This window comes from Emydura macquarii, unplaced genomic scaffold (assembly GCF_026122565.2).
Source record: "Emydura macquarii macquarii isolate MOO-44397 ecotype Brisbane River unplaced genomic scaffold, CSIRO-AGI_Emac_v2 contig_2897, whole genome shotgun sequence".
Classification (NCBI taxonomy): Eukaryota; Metazoa; Chordata; order Testudines; family Chelidae; genus Emydura; species Emydura macquarii.
Genome location: NW_027133034.1, coordinates 13,323,876 through 13,345,839, shown reverse-complemented (window position 1 = coordinate 13,345,839; position 21,964 = coordinate 13,323,876).

Here is a 21,964-nt window from a genome sequence, read left to right as displayed (position 1 = left end):
CAGCTAGCAACTGACTGGCCTTCCACAGAGCAGGGAGGCCCAAAACATTCAAAACAATTTGGACTGACTTTTTAGAGCCTATAATTAATGTAGACACTGAAGATACCTAGGTTGCTTCCCCCCCCCCCCCCCCCCATTTTTATCCTAACTCTCTTTATTTACTTTGTATGTTATGATGAATCTGGTATTTTGGTATATTTATTGTATTTGGAAAAATTATAATACACGTAACACGCTCATTCTCCACATGTAAAATAATATTTCACTAAGTTTCCCAGTTTTGACACTTCCACCATTTTAAGCCTACTCCCTAAACTTTAAATAAAGCAAATGTTTCGATAACTTTTTTTCCACATTTGTTTGTTCTCCATGCTTTCAGGTTCTAATCTGTATCAGAAGTGGAAATTTTAAAAGAAAACTTGTTCAGTTCAATATTACAGACTCAAGAGGTTCAGACAAGCATCACAAAGTTTCACATGCAGGCATGTTGAAGGCAAGGGTCGCAACAAACCCGTCAGTGTATAAGCTGGTTTTACATCCTCAGCATCATTCATTGTCTTAATTTGATTTCACTGAGTTTCCTTTACAGTGAACAGCAAAAGACAACGATGCTAGGGATGATGAATAAGGTTAACAACCACTTTATCTACTTACTAACAGCCCATGCAACTCTTATCTGAAATCCAAAAACTGAAGTACAAACCTTTCATTGAAGAATTCATTCAGGATCTTCAAACCAGATGGAATAATACCACCTGTCTGAGTGAAAATATTCATAAATATTCAGTCATAAAGTGGCAAATGTGGAATAATGCTGTCACGTACAATGGTCTTTCATGTACTATGATATCAGGTCATGGTTTTCCACTTTACCCAATGGACTATGTTGGAACATTTTGTTCTGACACTCAGTGCCACCTATGTCTCAATGCTGAAAAAGCATAGTTAGGCCGCGCTGCCCACTTATCCAGGTATGAAACAATAAACTGAAGCTGGAGATCTCCCCCAGGCCCTGCTCTATTTCCCAAAACCTGCTTTGTTTTTGAACAGTGACACACAGCTAGTAGCTATGGAAACTAGGACTAAAGATCCTGCTTCAGGACAGCAGCTCCCTGCTGACTCTGTTGCAGAATCAGAAAAGTAGGTGGATTGCCAAAGGCAACTTTTAATTGATGAGGCTAAGGCATGCAACGGCTCTCTCCTTCTCCAGTTATCTCCCCTCAGAATCAGCAGAGCACTAGTTCTTTGCCTATGAGTATTTTTCTTTATGACATTGATAAGCCTCATAAACAAGCAGGTGAACACTGTGAATATGACTTAAGATGGTTCCCAGAAGACATTTAACTTTAGTTGCAATCAGAGAGGTAATGGAACATCACCAAATGTCAGACAGTTTGGGGAGTCAGTACTTCTCCCTGGTGGGTGCCATTGCATATTCCAGTATCTCAGCTTTCATCTGAAAAAAAAAAAGTAAGTCTAGTCTTTTACAAAAATAATGTACCAGCCATAAACCCAGGCTGTGATATCTCATTGATTGTGCAGGCAGCCTGAAGGAATAGCTCTGAAGAGTGTGAACTGTACCTCCATTCATTCTGAAGGGGTTGTAACTCTCATGCCTAATGCTGTTTGAATGTCAAACGTTTTAAACGTTTGACTTCTAATCCAGCACCCAAAAAAGAAGGAATGATTATGAACAATATATTGTGATTGGCACCACATTTGGTGCCACAAGTGGTGCCAATTGGGGAGTGGGTGAAAACTGGGAAATTACCATCGCTTCCCCCCCCCACCCATTTTACCCATGAGAATCACTCCAGTTACTTTGATGGGCAGTAAATTAGCATAAAGGACAACTATTAGTATGAGCTAATTATACAGCACCATAGGTATGCACGTGGCTTTTTTGGTATAAAATAAGGTACAGCTAGGGAACAGCTAGGGAACTTACATGCTTACAAGTTCCCCACAGCTAGGGAACTTACACGCTAATAAATACTGAGAAAAACAAACAACTTGTGGGGACTGAGCGTTACTGAGGCAGCAAATAAGGGGAAGCGGGAACAAACAATTAAAAAAAGGCAATCCTTTGACAGCCATTTGAAAGACAACAGTTGCCAACAGAATACCGGGCAATTCTTCAGTATAGAGGAAAAAATATCTGTATTTAACTGTTGGCAAACACTACCTTTCAATGGTGACCCTTGTTTGAAGGAAAACTGTTGGCTAACACTTTTGGTTTTGGTACCTTGACTACCCATTCTCCAGTGTCCATTCAGGAAGATGTTAGTCTCCGCAAGGAGTGTGGCCTAAATAGACCAGTACCATAACGTGAAAAACTTCAGTTTTCTGCCCATTTGTACCTAATAAAATGATACCAGCCTTGTAGACACAGAAGAAGAGTATGTAAATTATTTGGCAACTACTCTAAACATATTCATACCCAAATGTTTAGGTTAATTTAGATCAGAAATTTGAGGTACTCGTGCATGCAGATGGGTGCACTTGTGAGAGACATGGCCACCGGATGCCAACAGATCTTATGTCACACATTCATAAAGAAAAGTCAGTGTAGCAGATTTGTTTGATTATTTTCATTAGAGATTGAGAAATCCAATTTCAGTTCTAGTGTAAGCATTCATGAACCACATACTATTTACTGTCTGTGGGAAAATCAACTACTCAGCTGCTTGTGTCTTCATTCTTTTTTAACTATTTTTTCCATATTTACTCTGATATGTCTCCCTCTACCTTTCTACCAGCGCCCAACAATTTCAAACCATTAGGAGTACAGTTGGAGACCAGATTTGCTATCTTTCAGTAACCGTAAAACCATTTGTCAGCCTCTGTGAGTCTCTTAAACACAAAGATTAGATTGTTATCTTTATATCAATTTCACATTTTTGTTTTTGAGGCTGTCATTTACAAACCAGCACTTGCAAAGGTACAATTTATTGACAAACAAGTACAAATAAATATACATATAAATAGATATAATATCTCTCATCCACACACATCTGGGTGTACAAATGGAAATTCATAGCTATATGGCATTAAGATGAAAGCCATTGATGCATTACAACAGAGACTATAGTAAGGGGCAGTACTCTTCTGCAGTGTCTCAGTGGGAGCTCCTGGAGGTATTGTGCCTCAGAATCAAAGAAGGAACTTGGCCCTTTCATCGCCCTTGGAATGGATACAATAAACAACTCTTCCAGTGCAGGCTGGCTGTGAGGCGAGGGGAAAGGTCATGGCCATGCTCTCTTCCCCGTTTAGTGAGGCTACTGCTAGCAATAATGCTACTCTGAAACTAATGTTGTCCTTGAGCAGGGGTGCTACCCTGGAGCAATTCTCTGTGCAGTGCAGGCTGCCATTATCCTTGGCACCAGCATGGGTTTGCAAGAAGATATGACATGTTATGTCCTCTATCCTCATTTCAGAGCACCTGGGTAGGACCAAGTGCAACTGGATCTGAGGTTCATCCATCAATATTTTTATAAAATATATGGGTAGATAGATAATGCTGGTGAAAAAAATAACACTGATCTATTTCTGCAGCCTGATCTTATTTCCTGTACTATCTGAAATTCACCCAACCTTATCAAGAATCTAGTAAACCAGTGATTGTGACTTTGCTCTGACAAATTTGCCTTTAATTAGCTTTTTTGGGGGAGAACTTCAGTAAGAAGTAGATAAATCAGATGAAAAATTCTCGTCTCTCCTTCATAGTTTATATATGACTTTGTAAAGTTCTTTTCCTCATACTGTATGAGCATTCATCCATGTTTCTTACATTTCAAAGCTATTTTGCTAGTTCAGTTTTTACTTGAGTTATTTTTGTTCAGGCATGTCAGCCAATTATCTTTCTTGATATACTGTATATTTGCATTGAAAGATCCTGCTTGTACTTATAGAAGAAGACTGCTCCAAATTCAACATTTTTAACCCACGGCCTTAAAAAAAAATTCTTATGCACTCTGGAAATTAGAATAATGGAGTCCCAATGCACTTATGAACATAGGAATTGCCATACCAGCTCAAATCAGTGGTCCATCTAGTTTAGTAATTTGCCTCTGACATGGGTTAGTATCACATCCTTCAGAGGAAAATGCAAGAAAACCAGAGCGGGCAAAAAGCTTGATGTGAGCAGACCCATGAGTCCATGCAGAGCTCAATGCAAGATCAGAGTCCTGGTCATCTAGTGGTTGTCTTATGCCTTTAAGCATGAGTATGTTTAATCCTTTTATGTTTTAAAGATACATATCTCATGTAACTATAGATTTCCATATAAATGTCAAACCTTCAATTCCTGCTAAGCTCTTTGCCACAAAATATCTAGACCATGAGCTCCATAGTTTAATTAAGGTTTGAACAAGAAAATATTTCCTTTTTGCAATTTCATACTATTTACCTTTCAGTTTTGTTGAATGTTCACATGTTCTTATATTACAAGAGAAAGAAAATAGAATCACCTGATTTACCTTTTCTATTCTTTCATTAGTTCGTATACCTTTGCTATGTATCCTCTCATTAATCTCCTCTCTAAATTAAACAATCCCAATCTTTTCAATGTTTGTTTACTTATACAGAAGGATTTCCATGCCTTTAATAATTTTTGTTACTTGTCTCTGGCCCCTTTCTTTGTATGTGGGGGTGGGGTGGGAGGGAGTCTGGAATTCAGGATCAGGTTCTAGCTGTGTCTGAATCCTGCTTTGAATTTAAAGAATTTGATAAATAACTTATTACAAATTTTAAAATTGATCCTGGTTTTTAAAAACAAAGTGTTATGGTAAGTGTATCAGTGGATTCTGAGCTAAATTATACTGGCCATGTACATATACATTAGAGAGCAGTCAGTGCAAAAGCAGGGCCTTCTTCAGTAGTGCACCCATGTAAGAAGCAGTCATAGTTGTGGAGCGCAAGAAGGGTGGAATCTTTATCTGGTTGAAAGGCTGTGTCCCTAAGTGGAGTTAGCACTAAGCCATGATTCTGCCACCTCATATTCTATGTCCTGGCAAGTGCTTAAAGGGGTGATAGTGGCTAAAAAGGGGTGATGGTGGTTTTATTAGAGATATAATAAGACTTATTGCCCCTGGAAGCATGAATCCTAGAAATAATTCTTTCCTGAATTACCGCTGGGCACACAGCTCTCCACAGGTTCCCCAAGCTATATAAACCTGATCCAAGGCCCATTGAAATCAAAGGAAAGAGTCCAATTGACTTTGATGGGATTGGGACAGACTGTAAATTAAAGAAGATAAGAAAGATTAGATAGTTTTTTTAGATAGAGATTTTCTATCTAGATATTTAGATAGAGATTTTCCAGACATGTAGGACTATCCAAAAATATATAAAAATGGTTGTTTTAAAATAAACTTTCAAAGAATTCTTAACTGGAATTTGACATATTGACTAATCATCTTTTTAAAAGAAATTTTCGTTTCTATTTCTTTAAGAAAATTGTTGACTTTATGTAAATTAATTATAGAATTCAAAGACAAAATAAAAATGATGCACATGTAAATTACTCCAGGAGAAAAGGACAGTGGATGCTGAAAGATGGAAACAAGAGTAATTCTCATTCAAAAAAATCTAACAAATAAATATTCAAGAATTATTGTGGTTTTGTTCACAAACAATGTCTACCACTGAATCGAGTTACTGGAATATATTTAAGCAGGATATTGTTGGTGAAAATGTTTTGGGTTTTAATACAATAACATCAATTAATCAGATTTACTGTATCTTATCAATTTTATTTTGTCTTAAGAAATAAAGATTTTTTCATGTTTATTCTTAAAGTAGAATCCTGACAGAATATTGTTAGTTGCTTTCCTAAAAATAAGAAAAACAACCAAAAAATAGCATTTGGTCATGATGTAGAAACATTATCATTCATAGCACATAAACACAATTTCTGTACTTTGGTTTTCCTCATGTATCTCAAAAGATGGACTAATGTTCTACATTTTGCTCTTTTATGCCTTTTTCCCCAAATTGAGTTTTACTATCAAGCACATCTGTCATTTGAGAAAATCCTTATAACGATGCAATGGTGCTGTTTCTGCAGCTAGCATAATGCAAAGTAAATAGCGGAGCTGAAAAATATTAAGTTGAATTCAAGAACTGTTGGTACCAACTAAATACCCACAGATAATCTGGTAACTCAAACTATTACCTAAAACACCACTGCAAAAATTATTTGCAAACAGCTGTCTGGGATTGCTCATCAGCATTCAGCATCAATTTCACAACATGAAGTTGAAATTAAAAATAAAATATGAGAAGGAAATAAAAGAAAACAATTAGAACTAAAAATACTTAATTCTTTTCTCGGATTGTAGAGATTTCACAAAAAAGTTATCACAGGATTTGGTTAATGACAAGAATTCTATCAGCCCCCAATTGGTTTAGCCATTCTCACAGCTACCCGAGAGAGCCTTATTCTCTGAGAAACAATTTAGGCCTTAGTCATGCAAAACATGAGAATGTAAGGACCTTTATTACTGTGAGGACTCCCTTTTCATTCACAAATATTTGGGAAGGTCTACACTTTGTACAAATACCTGTAGCCACAAGAGTTCTCGTAGTGTTATTAGTTTTACATTACTCAGTTTCAATCATTCAATCAGACAGCAAAAGCAATACCATTTAACTTCAGTGAGAAATCACACACCACAAATAACAGATAGCAAATAGTCAAAGTGAACAGTTCAGTACGGTTATTCCAAATTATCTGTCTCATGAAGAGCTAGTTTATGGAGGAAAATACTTACCTTACTTCCATATCAGAGACACTAAAATGTTTTCAGCACTAGTTAATTCCATCTCTACTTAGTTTCTTCTATAATGATCCAACCAACACAAATCTTTCTGGAGCTTCACTTTACACACTCTTTACAAATATTGGATATCAGCTTAGACTTTTGTTACTTCTCCAGAGGATTGCACTGAAATCTACGGAGAAAATTTTAACTGTTCAGTCCTTGGCACTAGTCCTTGCAATAGTAATTGGGGCCCAAAAATACCTTACAGAGTGATAAGTAATAGAAAGAGTGAACAGAGAAAGAGAGTGTGAACATGCACATGGCTAACCAGCTGTTCTGACTTCTAAAATTACTCAGAGATATACTGAAATTAGCTAAATGAGCCCACATACAGAGCAGGTCAAGTATTGCTCTGTTTTTCTTAACAAATGCATCATATAAAAGATACTATTATTACCCCAACATTAGTTCTGGTGAAATTATAGTGTTACTTTAAAGATGATGTATCCAAAGATAACTGTAATCAGGCATAGGACACACAATGAGACTGTGATTATTGACACTATTAATTGAGTAATTAATTAATTGAACTTCAGCATCAACTTGAGATTGATATCCACTTGGTATCTCACAAGAAATAAGGCAATGTGGAAAAAAAAATGTCAGGACAGATCACCACTAAATTTTTCATATTGCTGTAGAATGAAATAGCAAAGAGGTAAAATATTTTTGATTTCCTAGGATATGCAGCATGTACTCCATTAAACTGGCTATTTGTAAGGCCCTGTGGATTAGTGTTAGGACTTCTACCTGTTTGAAAGTTTGCTTTGGTTTGGATATGCTCCATAAAACATAGCTTTTATCAAATCTTATTCAAATTACCCTAACTAACTGAATCTGAAAAATCAGGGCTGGACATTTTACTGAGGAAAAAAAGGATTTCTCCTTAACTTTTCAGGGGCCAGCAGGAAACTGGAAGTTCATAGATATGAAAATTATAGGGTTATTTTTTAGTTAAATATTTTTAACATTAAAAAGTTTATTTTAGTTCAAATGGAGTCAATTCTTACTTTAACCCCAAATGGTTCATCCTGCCCAATCAAGGATCGATAGTTTATGGTATTGCTTGGCAAACTTTCTTCCGAGTATTACCATTTGTCTTTCTAAAGGTATGCTCTCCACAACTAGAGTATGTTGGAGCATTTTATATTGAGACTGGAAACATTACACAGATGGTGTTTTATGGAGCATTATTACTGGCAGTTGTTCTCTTTTGTAAGTACCATAAAGCTAGATTGGTGATGTACATGGTACTGCTGAGTAAGGTGCTCAGAGTGCTGTTGAAGGCATCTTTGGTGGTTGGGAAAAGGAGGGAATAAGTAAAGAGAGGAAATGGAAGACTTAACAAATTAGAGAAATATTAAACGTGTTTTAGAGAGAGAAAAATTTTTTAAATTAGTGTTAATATATATATTTTCTTTTTCTTCCTTTATTATTTTTCTTTAAGTTATACTTGTCAAATTTGTCCTTTAAAAAAAATAAATCTAAAATGTCCTTTTAGGTTTATATTCCTCCATTCATGCTTATCTAGGGGCAACTAATCTATTTTTCTATTATCGTTGCTTAGAGTTTCCCACTCCAATTCCAATTACACAAACATTCTCAATAACACTGAATTCTCTGCATAGCTGACAGTCATATTTAGATTCAGTATGATTTCTCTTCAGTATGTAGTATGTGTCCTTAAACTGTGCATCCTTAAACACATATATTTCAGGGGATAATACAAGCAATTGTTATGCACTCTGGTGATTTCAAAACTGGGTATATGCCTTGGAGAAGAGTGTATCTGTATACAGTATTTTATTTTACTTAATACTGGGATTGAGGTACAGGAACATTTCTTAATACTACAAATTCTTCTGGGTTGATTAATAGTCAAATGTTGAGGTACCCTCTTATTCACAAAACAATCCCTCCTCCATGACAAGTTCTGCAACAGTTGATCTGTGCATATTATATATCAAAACAGAGCTGGTTTACCATCTAGTGGAAAATTCTGATACTTTGAAATTTGCTTTCATTCTGAAATAGGACAAGAAGTTGAAATGTCAACTTTTTTGTTTAGTGGCAAGTTCAAAAATAATTCCATTTGAAACATTTTGTTTTGACATTTCTGAAACAAAATAATTTATTTTGGTTCATTTAACCAAATTACAAGTTTTTGTTTTGACTTGGTTCAACGTTAATCTGCATCCCCTTAGCTGTCAGGGTGTTTCATGGTAGGCATAGTTAAAGTGTCTCATTCTTCTGCATGGGTTTGGCTGTTTAATTGGACTACATCTCCCACAATGTACTGTGGTCATGTTGCTCCCATGATGTGCCATATCATTTCAACTGGAAGGGAGACTGTGGTGCATCATGGGATATGTAGTCCAGCCAAGGAATATGGCCCATAGAGAAGAGTGGGGGCATAAGGCACCTGAACACAATTGCCATGGGTCCCTGCAGCAGCTGAAGAAGCCACTGATTAATGTTGAGTTGACTTAAAAGGTTTTGATTCAGTTTAACAGACCAAAATGTTTCAATTCATATTGACCTGACCCAAACCAAAATAATTATATTGATTTTCCTGCTCAAAATAATAAAATAAATTTTAAAAAAATCAGTAAAATTAAAATGTTCATGTTTTTCTGTCAAAATTCTTTTCAAAGGAAAAGCCCAACTTAGTAAGGTATACTATAGAATGTACATCTGCACATCCATATACTCACACCATCTCTTGTAGAACAACCTGAAATGTTAGCCATCCTTTTCCTCATCACCTTCACCTTCCTCTTCATCACCAGTGGTAATCATTCTAGCACCTCGCAAGTATTGGAGGCCCAGTACAATTTGAGTTGCTTGACCACTGTCCTATAGGCCTAGCATAGCTTCAGTTGCTTGCTTGGCTATTCTGACCCCTGTAGCATGACATCTTCCAGCTGGTAGAGAATGAATAACCTTATAGATATCTCAGTTTCTGCACACCATGGCACATAAGATGAAATACAAATACCATATGCTTGCAGTTGCACATAAATCATGGTGATGGGAACAACAAGTTATCCTTGAACGTCTGGGGGTACACTATTTTATTGCCAAGGGGCATACTTTTACTCCACCTCTCCTATCACCAAATGTTTCCTTTGACGACCCCAATTATTATGGTGAGAATGGAATGTAGTTAAGGGTGGAAACCCAATGTAGGTAATTAGTATAAGTCACCACTTAGACAAAGGGGACCGCTCCATCAACACCTGACTCAGCGGGAGGTGCTGCCGGTTGGACCAGAGGATCCACTGACTCCCTGGCGGCGCCCCTAAAGAAAGCCATTCCTGTATACAGCCTTCTGAGTAATTGCTTAGCTTTCCAGGCTTAGTGAATATGATATATTGTAGTTAATTTTAGGCTTTGTATCTAACTAGCATATTTATAGAAAACCTTGCACGTTAAACCTTATTGATCTGCAAATCGGGCGTACCGTGTCTCACTGGTATTCACACTGATCACAAAGTGTCCAGAATCAACAGCAAGGACTACATCTCTTTCTCCTACTGTCCCAAGGCTGGGATGTAAGTTTTATAATATGATATGCTGACACCACTATGTTTGATTCATATTTAGTAGGGGATTTTCCCCTTTTTTCTTATTTGTATTTTCTCACCCTACTAATGTTAGAGTGTTCTTCTTCTATAGGTTCATATATGAATGATCTCAACTTATTATCATATATGTCAATTCGTTACCATGGCCCTCTTGTGGTTAGGTATCTGTAGATGGAGCTCATGTACCTGTTATGTACATCAATTAATTGCCATGACACTCTTGTGGTTGGTTGGATCATGTACCTGTGGTTAGAAATTCTTCTTAAAGACACTTTTTGCAGCTCCCCAGTACTTCGGGGTTTTCTTTGAGCCATTTATCTGTTCAAAGTTCATAGGCCTCAAGTCTTATGCTAACATGATGAAGCTAATGTCTTACAAGATACAGGCCTTTAGGTTCCTTCATTACAGCTGAATATAATGGAAAACAGTGAATATAATAAAGGCAAGCTAGCACTATGGGCTACAGAGATCATCTCCATTTCACATTTGTCACGGGCAGTGGCCTCGGGTATTATCAGGATGTTAAGTGAAGGGGCCCCGAGTTGCCGTGCAGAGAGGACTACCTAATGAAGGGTGAGTCCTGTGTAGTGTGACCGACTCCCCTCGCTCAGTTCACAGTGGTCCTGACCATGTTACAGTGACCAACGGTTTCAAGCCCGTCAATCAGTACCAATACTCAATGTCTTTGTTACAATCCGAGTCTTTATTCAATACACAATTCCGATGAAAATATAAGAGAGATAGAAAGGAAAAGAAATCCTGAGCAATTCAGGATGTAAGTAATAGGAATGCATGCCTAAACTGTTGCGAGTCCCCCCATAGTACCTCAGTACCTCAATCATGGCTCCAAGCGAGACCGCTACAATAGCTGGTCCTCTGTTACCTCACTAGCCGTGTTCAACAGTGACCAGTAACAGTCCCTAACTATACTTCTCGTGCCTTAGGTCTGCCATGCCTGCTTCCTGCAGATAGCCCCCAGCCTCACGGTGACCCTTAACCGTGTCCTCAGGACGTTTCAGTCTCACCTAGTCTCTGGGCGAAAGATTTTTCCCCTTGAAGTAATCTTAACCTAATCTTCTGTTACTTGTCTAAAAGTATCAGAGGTTCCCTACCTCCACAAACGGCTTTGCCGCTAGGCCTAATACCTAATCACCGTACTCAATCGCAATATACTTACTCAATCTTTTATTCTGTCTTAATCAGTCTTTGATTCTCTCTCAATCTGCTCTGCTCTGTTCTGCTCTGCTTCAAGCTGCTTCTCTCCCGGGCGAAGTCCAGAAGTCAAGGGGTCGAGAAGGGGGATGTGTTGGTTATCAGCTTCTGCTGTGCTGATTACATCCAAACACACCACATTCCTGACCCGTTGGACTCTGTCTTTTATCTGATGTGGACCTTAGTCGAGCCAATGCTTGGTGTTACTGGTTGGTTAGAATTGTGGTCAAATTAGACTGGCACTTGATGGTTGGTTAAAATTGTGGTCGAATTAGACTGGCACTTGATAGTTGGAACCAACAATTGGCTTCCATTGGTTCATTTAGCATACTGGTTTGGTGATAGGCCGCTCATCTGGCTTATTTTGCTAGTCTAAATAAACCGGTAATATTTGCTTAATTTCCCCCTATTTATGCTAATTATATCCTACATACAAAATCGAAACTTAACTCTATCCAAGGAAACGAAACTTATCTGAAGACGCGCACTGAGAGGGTGATGCTCACACATCTCTCATCCGTTACACTCGGCCGCAACCCATTCTATTATTCTACTTAACAAGCAGCCATTTGGCTGCACGTGAGCCGGGCGCACAGCGCCGGGCCTCACAACATTCATAATGGTCTCAAATCCCAAATAAGTTTCTAAGTCAACAACTTCAAGATACGATCCTTGGATATTAGCTTATCTTGAATCTATTCTTTTGAAGGTGGTAGTCAATGAATCTTGAACTCAATATGATTTTTAGTGCAATAAGTTAATGCCTTTTTCAGCCAATTTTTTTAAGAGCCTGAAGTCTATGTGCCAAATAGACTTGGGATGATGCTGGAAGAAAATAAGAGACATCAATCTTGAGCACTAAAGTTCTCCAGCTTGTAAATATATCTTTAATTGTGGGAGTTTTAGTTCTTGGCATAGTTTTGATGAAAGGCGAACCAAATTGTCCCTTCAGTTACCGTTTGTGACCCAACAAATTGAGAGAAGGAGGGAGAGAACAAACAAATTCAAGCAGTTAGCAGACAAGGTAATTACTGACAAACAATAAAAACTGAAAATAAAAGAAACATTTTTATTAACAAATAATAATGACTACAACAATAGCTTCCTGGAGTTTGACCAGCTTGACATTATAAATATCATAAGATAGTTCAGCGTTATTGCAAGCAACTAGAAGCAGAAAAACAAACCAGAGGTTATAACTTTAAAAAAAAGGAAGGAAGAGGTGGAGCATTGCACAAGATTTCCCTTTTGTTCATACTTTTGCAGCTACAGTTAAATTGCACTTGTAAATCTGATTAGTTGTACTTATAACTACCTCGGATTCAAAGGCAAATTACTTAGATTGAAGTCCAGTATTTAAAGTACCAAGCTCTGCATTGAAGGCTTTTGCACTTGCACAGAACCTGGTTGATTTCAATGGCCTCCACAATAGAACAGGGCTCTGCACATACAGATCCCCATATAGGACAGGGAACTAAATCTGAATCTGTGGTTTATTTAGAAAGTTCATAAATATGAGAACAAATTTTGCTGATATAACTTACACCCAATAAATGAATGTTGGACTTTAGCACTGCTCAAAAAATAAATATACCCCTTAGAAGTGATGTCTTATTTTGAACATTTCAACTCAACAGTAAGCCTTTTTAATTATCCACAGGATTATGGGACAGATGACTGATATGCCCACAATTACACTTGAATAAACCCTTGAATAATTCCATGGGTTATATAAATACACTAGTTAACGTATTAAAAACCGAGATCTCAGCAGTAGAATTGACTACCGCTTTTCTTCACACACACACACACACACACACACACACACACACACACACACACAATCTATATCAGTAGCTTTTATTGCTGTTGGCGACTAGCTTATGTGTTTCTGTTAGCCTTATAGCTTTGAATTATCAACTCCTCCAGTCCAAAATGTACATAATGTTTTGACTCCAGGCCATCTCTAAGAATGAGAATTTCCTTTATTCACTGCTAGAAATGAACTCTTTCTAATCACAACACTATTAATAATAGTTGTTCAATAAGATTAAATTTTCACCAAACTAATTTATGTTACTAGATTGTTTTGAAGTTCTCATTGTTTACCGTTTTCTTTATTACCACTTACCCTATAATGTTGATGGCTTCTTAACTGCTATTAGATCAGCATGTGGAAATTAGTTCATTACTATTAATTTTCATATTGCCAACTAGTTCATGAACTTCTTTTTGATTTTTGAAATGTGGTTCATGAACTGAAACAAAAAGAATGTCCCATTTTGCTGAGTTAAGGATTTATAAAATTAGTTTGTTTGATGGACATTTAAGCATGCAACCATCTGCTTTTAGTCTCAGAGCATCAAATTATAAAGTATATTAATATTAATAAGGCTCCGGATGTGTTTGCTAGTTTTAGTTCACTCCATTGCCTAGTGCTGAAAGCACAGCTTTAGCGAGATGGCTAAAGAGATGTGACACAAAACAAAATTTCAATCTTCATTGATTGTGCTTACAAAATGGTGTAATTATTGAAACATATGCAAAATAAAATTGAACAGATATTCGATCTGAAATAATGCCTTTCATACGCAAGTCCCATTAATATATTTTACAAAGCCATGAACGAGTCGGATAGAGGTAGCTTGGTGACTGTGTAGGCAAACATGGAAATCATCATGCATTCTGTAATTGCTCTCACACAGCCTGGAATATTAGAGATTTGGTTTTTTTTATTAAGAAAGGAAATGTTATTCAGGATACCTGGGATGTTCCCTCCTCTGTTCCAGAATGCAATGGACCTTTAACTTGTAACTGCACAACCATTAGATATGGGTATAAAAATAAATTTATTACATTTTTCCTTCAATGGATAATACTTCCATCAGTTCAATACACCCCATTTCTGCAGTAAGTGCAGGGCCAAGGAGGATCAGAGTGTCAGTCATGTAAATGGCCCTTTCAACGTGTTTTCATTTATTATTTCTTTCCAAACAAATTAAAAGAATCAAGAAAACTGGAAGGTATTCTGAAATGATTAATACAAGTATATGATCAAGATAATTTTTGTGGAGGCAACATTATCTTCTATGATAGGATTCCCAAGGTATTGTTGAGATATATATACACATATATATATATAAAGAATAAATCAGAGACAGACAGATCTGTTGCAAATTCTGCACTCATTTCTTGTACTTGTTTCTTGAAATTAATGGGAGCTCCACATGGAAAAGAGATTAAAACACACAAAAGAGATCTGATTCTTCAAATCTGGATTAGAAACCTGTCATTCATACTGAAGAAAGGAAATTTGCCCTTAAGTTACAGTATTCTATATCACGCCTAGGAACTGACAAAAAAATTGAAATAAGTAATGATAATAATAACAACACTACATAACATAAATAAATAATAAAATAATAATAAATTACTCTTACCTGAGTAAGAAGCTAAGCCTTCCCTGGTGCAGCAGCCACCACATGCCTCCTGTGTCTTTGCCTCTTCCTGTCCCTCATGGACAAAGGGCAATGGAGGCTGTGGGTGCGGACAGGCTGTTTGGGGCTGCTCCAGGCCGCCACTGGCGCGGGGTTGCTCCACTCTGGCTGGGCACCTGGCCGGCTTGGGGCAGGGCTCTGGCTGGCACAGAGCTTGGGGCTGCTGCACCTGGCCGGCGTGGAGTTCGGGGGGCTAAATGACCTCAATATTACTGAAGCCTCACAGACCTCCTGTAAAATTCATTTCAGGTTGATTTAGTTGTCTACAACAGCATTTAGTAGGTTAAAATGGTTTTTTCTGTACTAAATCCAGATTTCAGTGCTTTACTATAGACCATCTTTTGAAAATTGGTCACCGAATGATTGCCCTGAGAATGACAGAATAATGGTTGACTAGTGGTGTCTCAGAAGAAAAAAAGTAGTAGTAGAACATTCAAAATTTCAGCTTCTGAGAAAATTTGTAAACCACCTGCACACACAGTTTCTCAGATTTTGATTAGATTTCATATTGTGGTGCTGGGAGGGTAATAACAGTGGTAGCCACTTTTGTAAACTTGTAAATAGACGAAATAGACACATCCCTATTATTTGTTAAAAATAATTGAACTATGTCTTTAAAAAAATACATGCTTCTAACTGTAGTATTATAAGTACACAAACTTAGATATGTGATTGGCTGCATTGAGATGTACTGCAGGGAATGCTGAAGGACTAGTAGAATACTGTGCTGGGCACCCCCTAAACTGCATTTATTGGATACCATGCAAGGGAATTGAGATCATTCACTCAGAGTTTCTCAAAGGATTGAGCTCAGTTGACTAGACTGTGGAAAAATAAGCATCTGCTGGATGTCATTTCTTGATTGGTTTTGTAACTGAATTGCGAATAATTAGTAAAACTGTTGGTTTTGCGATAGAAAATTGTTGAGGAAAGATAGATTTTTGATAAAACTATCAAGTCACGAAATCATCAAAAAATATGAAGTTAGGGGTGTGCCCGACATCGGCTTTTAAGTGGGTGCTTGTTGCTTTCCCCTGTCCCCCTCTTGAAGACATTTTAAAATGTGCTATTTTCTAAATCTTTAAAATGTTAATATTCCTCAGTGCTATTTCCTCTGTTTGGTTCTCCTTTACTTCCCTAAGTTTGGCTCTGATTATTTCTCAGCTGCCACAAATGAACTACCCTATTGGGTTTTTGTTGTTGTTCCTTCTGTGCCAATGCTGATTATCTGCCTCTCTTATTTTGTTTTCCTATTCCTCCTCTACAGTTTAGTTTGTTCAGCTGCTATTCTGCATCTATACAACCAGACAGCTATCATAAGAACATAAGAATGGCCATACAGGTTCAGACTAACAGTCCATCAAGCCCAGTATCCTATATTCTGACAGTGGTAGATGCTTTAGAAGGCAATTTCAACTGATCCATGCAGAACTCAACTTGAGAAATTCAATGTATATACATAGTTCATATACATGTACTAATGAAAATGTCACTAAACATTCCCCTCCCAAAAGCATACATCTGTACTTGCTTATGATTAGGGTGGATTGCCACAAACGAAGCCTTGTTTTTGGTATTTTGGCATTTCAGCTTTGGAACAAAATCAGGAAGTAGAAAGACACATGAAAATGAAAACAAAAAATGAGACAAAGGTATCTAAATGTATTCACACTTCAGAAGAGTTCAGTCTGAGTTCTGACAGAAGGTTTTGGTAATTTCCTATTAGACAGAGATTCAAAATGTGAACTTTGAGGAGAGTTCATAAATATAAAAATCCAAACCTAAATCCAGATTTTGTAAGTGGTCTTGATTTTTATAATAACTTGAACCAAAACCCTGGCTCAAAAAACTCTCCAATCTTTAAGTATTCAATATCCAGTTTCAAATTTTGTGGCTGTGCCCATTAGAAATTCTTATTTTATTCAAATCACTTTGCCCATCCTCCTTATACAATCTTTTGATGATGAACCCTGGACACAATCTCAGTTGCAATCAATTATTTCAATCACTCACAGCAAAGTTTTGCTCTCATATCTGCATAATGGATCTTGACACCAATATTCAGCTCCTCTTACATGTGCAGATTGCCCATTGGCATTCTGCCCTTTATTAGGAATACATTTTTGTTTTAGAGAAATGCTTTCACTCACGCACTGAAAAAGTTATTTGTTAACAGTTGTAATAATTGTAAAAATGGCCCCCATAAATCTAATAGTTCAGTCCTCCTCTGACTTTCACAAGAGTATTTCAGACAGTAAATGTGGTTTTTCCATTTTGATAAAAAAGGAAAAAGCTTTTGTAGGTTCCCACAAGCAGAGTACTCCAGATGTTTGTGTGTGTGTGGTGTGCGTGCACCTCATTGAATTGGATTCTTAACTGAAATATGAGCTGAGTTGCTGGGGAATTTTTGCAACAGCAGAAGATTGATTTCATATAATTTAAATGAAAGTGTTGTGTTACTCTGCACTTTCTTTTAAATTATGGTAGAAACGGAGATGTTCAGGGCATACAGTAAGTGACAGAAGAATAAAAACTAAATATCTCTCTTTCAATAAAAACTATATTTATGAAAACTACATAAACCCATCATGCTATCAAAGTGGAGAATCTGACAAAAGAACATAGTGTTCAATGGAAAACTTTACACTATGATTATATTAAATTACCAGCTATGAATCTTTCGTTTTAGTAAGGATAGTAAATATGAGAAAATATGATAGATGATTTTCCCCCTTTGGGTTGGTATCAATAGGTTTCTTTATTATTTCAGCAATGACTACAGGATATCAGTGTGCCTATAGGTGGACAATTAGTTTGCAGCTTTGGTTCCTTTACAGTCCCCTGAAAATTTCCATCCAATTATGAGGCAAGTGAATAAGTCAGCCTTTTATATTAGGCTGAAGAAGGATTGGATGGATTTCAAAATTGACAATTTATTTCTTGCCTCTAGAACTTTGATAACTGGATGACATTTTATTCTACAAAACATTGTGGTTGCACAAAACATTTTAACAGCCACACAGTGTTGCTGCTGTAGTTAAAAATGTGCTTGCCTTTCAAATGGACAAGTGCATAACTTGCATAAAGCTATCCTTGCTTTGATTGAGAGAGTTTGAGAGTAGTGGTTACCATGCCAATGGAGATAACCAGTTGTCTACTCACCCTGAAACTGAATTATTTGCCCATCGTGCACATCACTGTGGACGCATGCCAAAGGGTCTTCCCCCTTCATCTCTGCAAAGGTGTTGTGTTGTATACAGTTACAATCCTTGAGCTCCTTTGACCCAGTCCAGCTTCTTCTGATGTTAGTGGGAGTCTTCTCTAAAGGAATAAGAGCCTGATTCTGCAAAACATTTCAACACAAGAGAGTTATTTTAAAAACTTGCTCACATCTCACTGAAGTCACTGCAAAGAGCACGTGTTTAAAGTGAAGCATTGTGCTTAAGCGCTTTGCTGAATCAGGGCCTAAATGAGTCCAGCTCTGCTGCTAGCACTAGCCTCTTCACCCAGCTGGTGTACATTTGTGTATGGCCATTGATGGAGTTATGCAAATTTAGACCAGCTGAGAACCTGGCCCTCCAGAATGATTTGGGTGGAGAAAGCGGCATGGGCCTACTCAGACTAGGGAAGCTGGAATTTAAAGGGACAAAGGAAAGCAGAAGAACATATTGTGTCCTGTCAAAAAACAGCACGGCAGCCATGCTCCCCTAATCTCAAGATGGCTTCTAGCTCTGCACTGCCCCTCCAAGCAGCTGTACCTTCAAAAATGGCTCTTAATTTTTAAGACACCTGCATTTCAATGCATAATGTGGCTGCATGTTTTAAAGAATCCTTGAGGAATTTACAAATGTGACAAAAATCACGCTAGGAATTATACAGCTTTGGCACCTGACTACCATTGTTTTCTTGCCTTCACACTCAAAAAAAAGATGTCCAGTCCTATGTATTTGAAACACTAAATCTAAGGCCCACACACATTAGAATATTTACTAAGGAAATTATTACAAATCGCTCACATGCTTGCAGGTTATGGCTTCCTGCCTTAAACAATATTTTACACATGATGGATTGCCTGCGTGTAACACCATACTTTTTTTTTTAATTGCCTGTTTTTGTACACAATGCAGTTTCACCCTATAATTTGCATAATAGAGAACATCTGTAAAACAATTTAAAAGGACTTGTGTAGTGTGCAAAACAGAAAGCAAACCTGCATATTCTACAAACTAAGCAACAAGTTCCTGCCCATGTTGTCACCAAGTGAAGGAAATGGATTCTCAAACTAGGTAGTTAATTAATTTCTCCTTTTTGTAAAAATACAAAGCAAATTTCATTTCATTTCATTTGCTTTGTTTCAAAAATCAGCATCCTCAGCCTAGAATAGAATGCATATACTTGTAATGTGTCCAATAAGAATTTTTTTTTTTAATTGGCAGCATAACCAGGTTTTCATTTATACAGAGTCCAATTCTGCAGTCCCTTCTCAGACAGCACTCCTGCTGACTTCATTGTGGGAGTTGTCTCATTAAGAAGTGTAGGATATGTCCCAGAGTTTGCAAGTAGGCAAAATCATAGCTGATTTATAAAATATCTATATAATTACACACAAAAAATTAGTTAAAAGAACATTATTAAATTGCAAAGTGAAAGAATAGGAAATGTCAGAATTAAGTTTCCCTCTGTGACCTTAATTTGGCCTTCTTGTATTATTTTAAGAACCACCATGATACAATCTTTAATTAGATGATCACATACTATTTTTTCCACAGGACCCCTGCTTCATTCACTGTACAGAATGGATGGCACTCTGTTAATCAACCCCTATTCCATTTTTTTTTCATTCTCGCTTTTGGTATGTAGCCCAGGATATACTTAGTACAGACTATTCAAATCCTGCTTAGAAGGCAGAATTTTTAATTTCTTCATGATCTTTTCTATAGTATTCATCACCACGGTATCTGAGTGCTTCACAAATATTTATTTATTTATTTACCATACTCCTGTGACATTATTATCCGCATTGTACAGATAGGGAACTGAATCACAGAAACATTACCGTCAAATGTCACTAATTTTGGATGCCCAATACAAGACATCCAACACCTGATTTTTCAGCATACTCAGCATTAGATAGCACTTTACACATTCAGAACGCAGCTCCCATTGATTTCAGCTGGAGCTGTGAATGCTAGTCAGGAATTTCCAGAGCTAGTCAGGAATTTTCTGCCTGAATGATTTTCCAACAGAAAATTCCCCATTTGCAAAATTGAATTTTCCATAAGAAAGTTTCAATTTTGCAAAAACATTCTATTTTCCATTGGACTACTGCCCATCTGCAGGCTTTTGTCGATTTCATTTTCTGCCTACATTTTGACAAACTGACAAAAGCTTTCAGGGAGAGCTGCCAAGGCTGAGTGCCCTGACTCTCTGCCACCCTGAATCTTAGCCTCTCCCCCAGTTCCAGGGATAGAAAGGCAGAAAGTCCGGATGTTCAGTTCCCCCACTTCCTCTCACCCCAACTTCAGGGCTGGAAAAACTGAGCATCCCAACTCTCTGCCACTGCAGCAACTAGATTGGAAAGCTCTTGCCAATTTCACTTTCCGGTTTAGGATCAAATTTTTTCAAAAATGTGAAATTTTTTGCAGGAAAGGTTTTCTATTTTCTAGCCAGCTCAGCACACATCTACAATTCTGACCTTAGGGTCTTAGATGAGGCACCCAGTAAATGAGGAAAACAATTAGTGACCACCTCTGAGAAGTTTAGTTTATGTGACTTGACTAGCATCACATAGGAACTCTGTGGCACAAGAAGAGATAAAATCCACTTATACGCACACATATAAGAGTTTCCTTCACTATACAACCCTGATTCATCCCCACTGTGGAATATACAAGAAACTATGATTTAGCCAAGTTCATAAGCTCATGCTGAATTTTGCAAGCTCATGCTTAATATGCAAATAATTCCACGGTCGTACTAAACATGATTAAATTTAGGCACATGCTAACTTAGGGTCATAGAGCACATTTGTAGAGAAAGTATTTTAAATAGTCATTTTTCAGACAATAACTTCTGTGTATTATTTTGAAAGCACCTTATATCCTTTGGATGCTTTCTGTTTTGCAAGGGACAAATACAACTTCCACTTCTTGCTGGCAATGAAAGTCCAAAAATGCCACTCAAATAATTCTTTTTCAGGAAAGGGGGCGTGCCTTATGTTCATTCCCACTCTCTCCTACTGTATCTTATGTGTCACTGCTTTTATCTGTAAGATCCTAAAATAGAACAGCTATGTTCTGTTCTAATCCTTCCTAACTATCCAGTTGCTTCTATCCATACATCCATGTGCATCTGCACTGCTATTGCAACTGACCATAAAATCCCTACCTCACAAGCAGTAGTAACTCAGTATTGAAGTGGTGGCAAGGTAAGAAATTATCTTTAACAAGCAGAAATTGTATCAAATTTATGCATGGTCTATGATTCTACTGGGGGCTTATTACAAATTTCTGTCTCCATTATCATTGTAAAAATGGAAACAGCAGAAATATGATTTGGTTGAAGTAGGTCCAGCCATGATAGACCAAGTATAAAGAGGCACGACTTGTGAACTGGAAACCAAATTATGTTAAAATTCTACCATTTACACTGACATCTCTACAACAACAAGGGCGGGGTGGCTTGAGGTTTCCTTTGATCTTTATTGATACTTAGTGACAGCCAATGCTGCAAATGTATGGGTGTCTGGATACTTTGGGATGATAACCTTCACAGTAAATTTATTTTAAAAATAAACAGACCTTTAAAATATGTGAAAGTTTAATGAGGATTACAACTTGTTCCT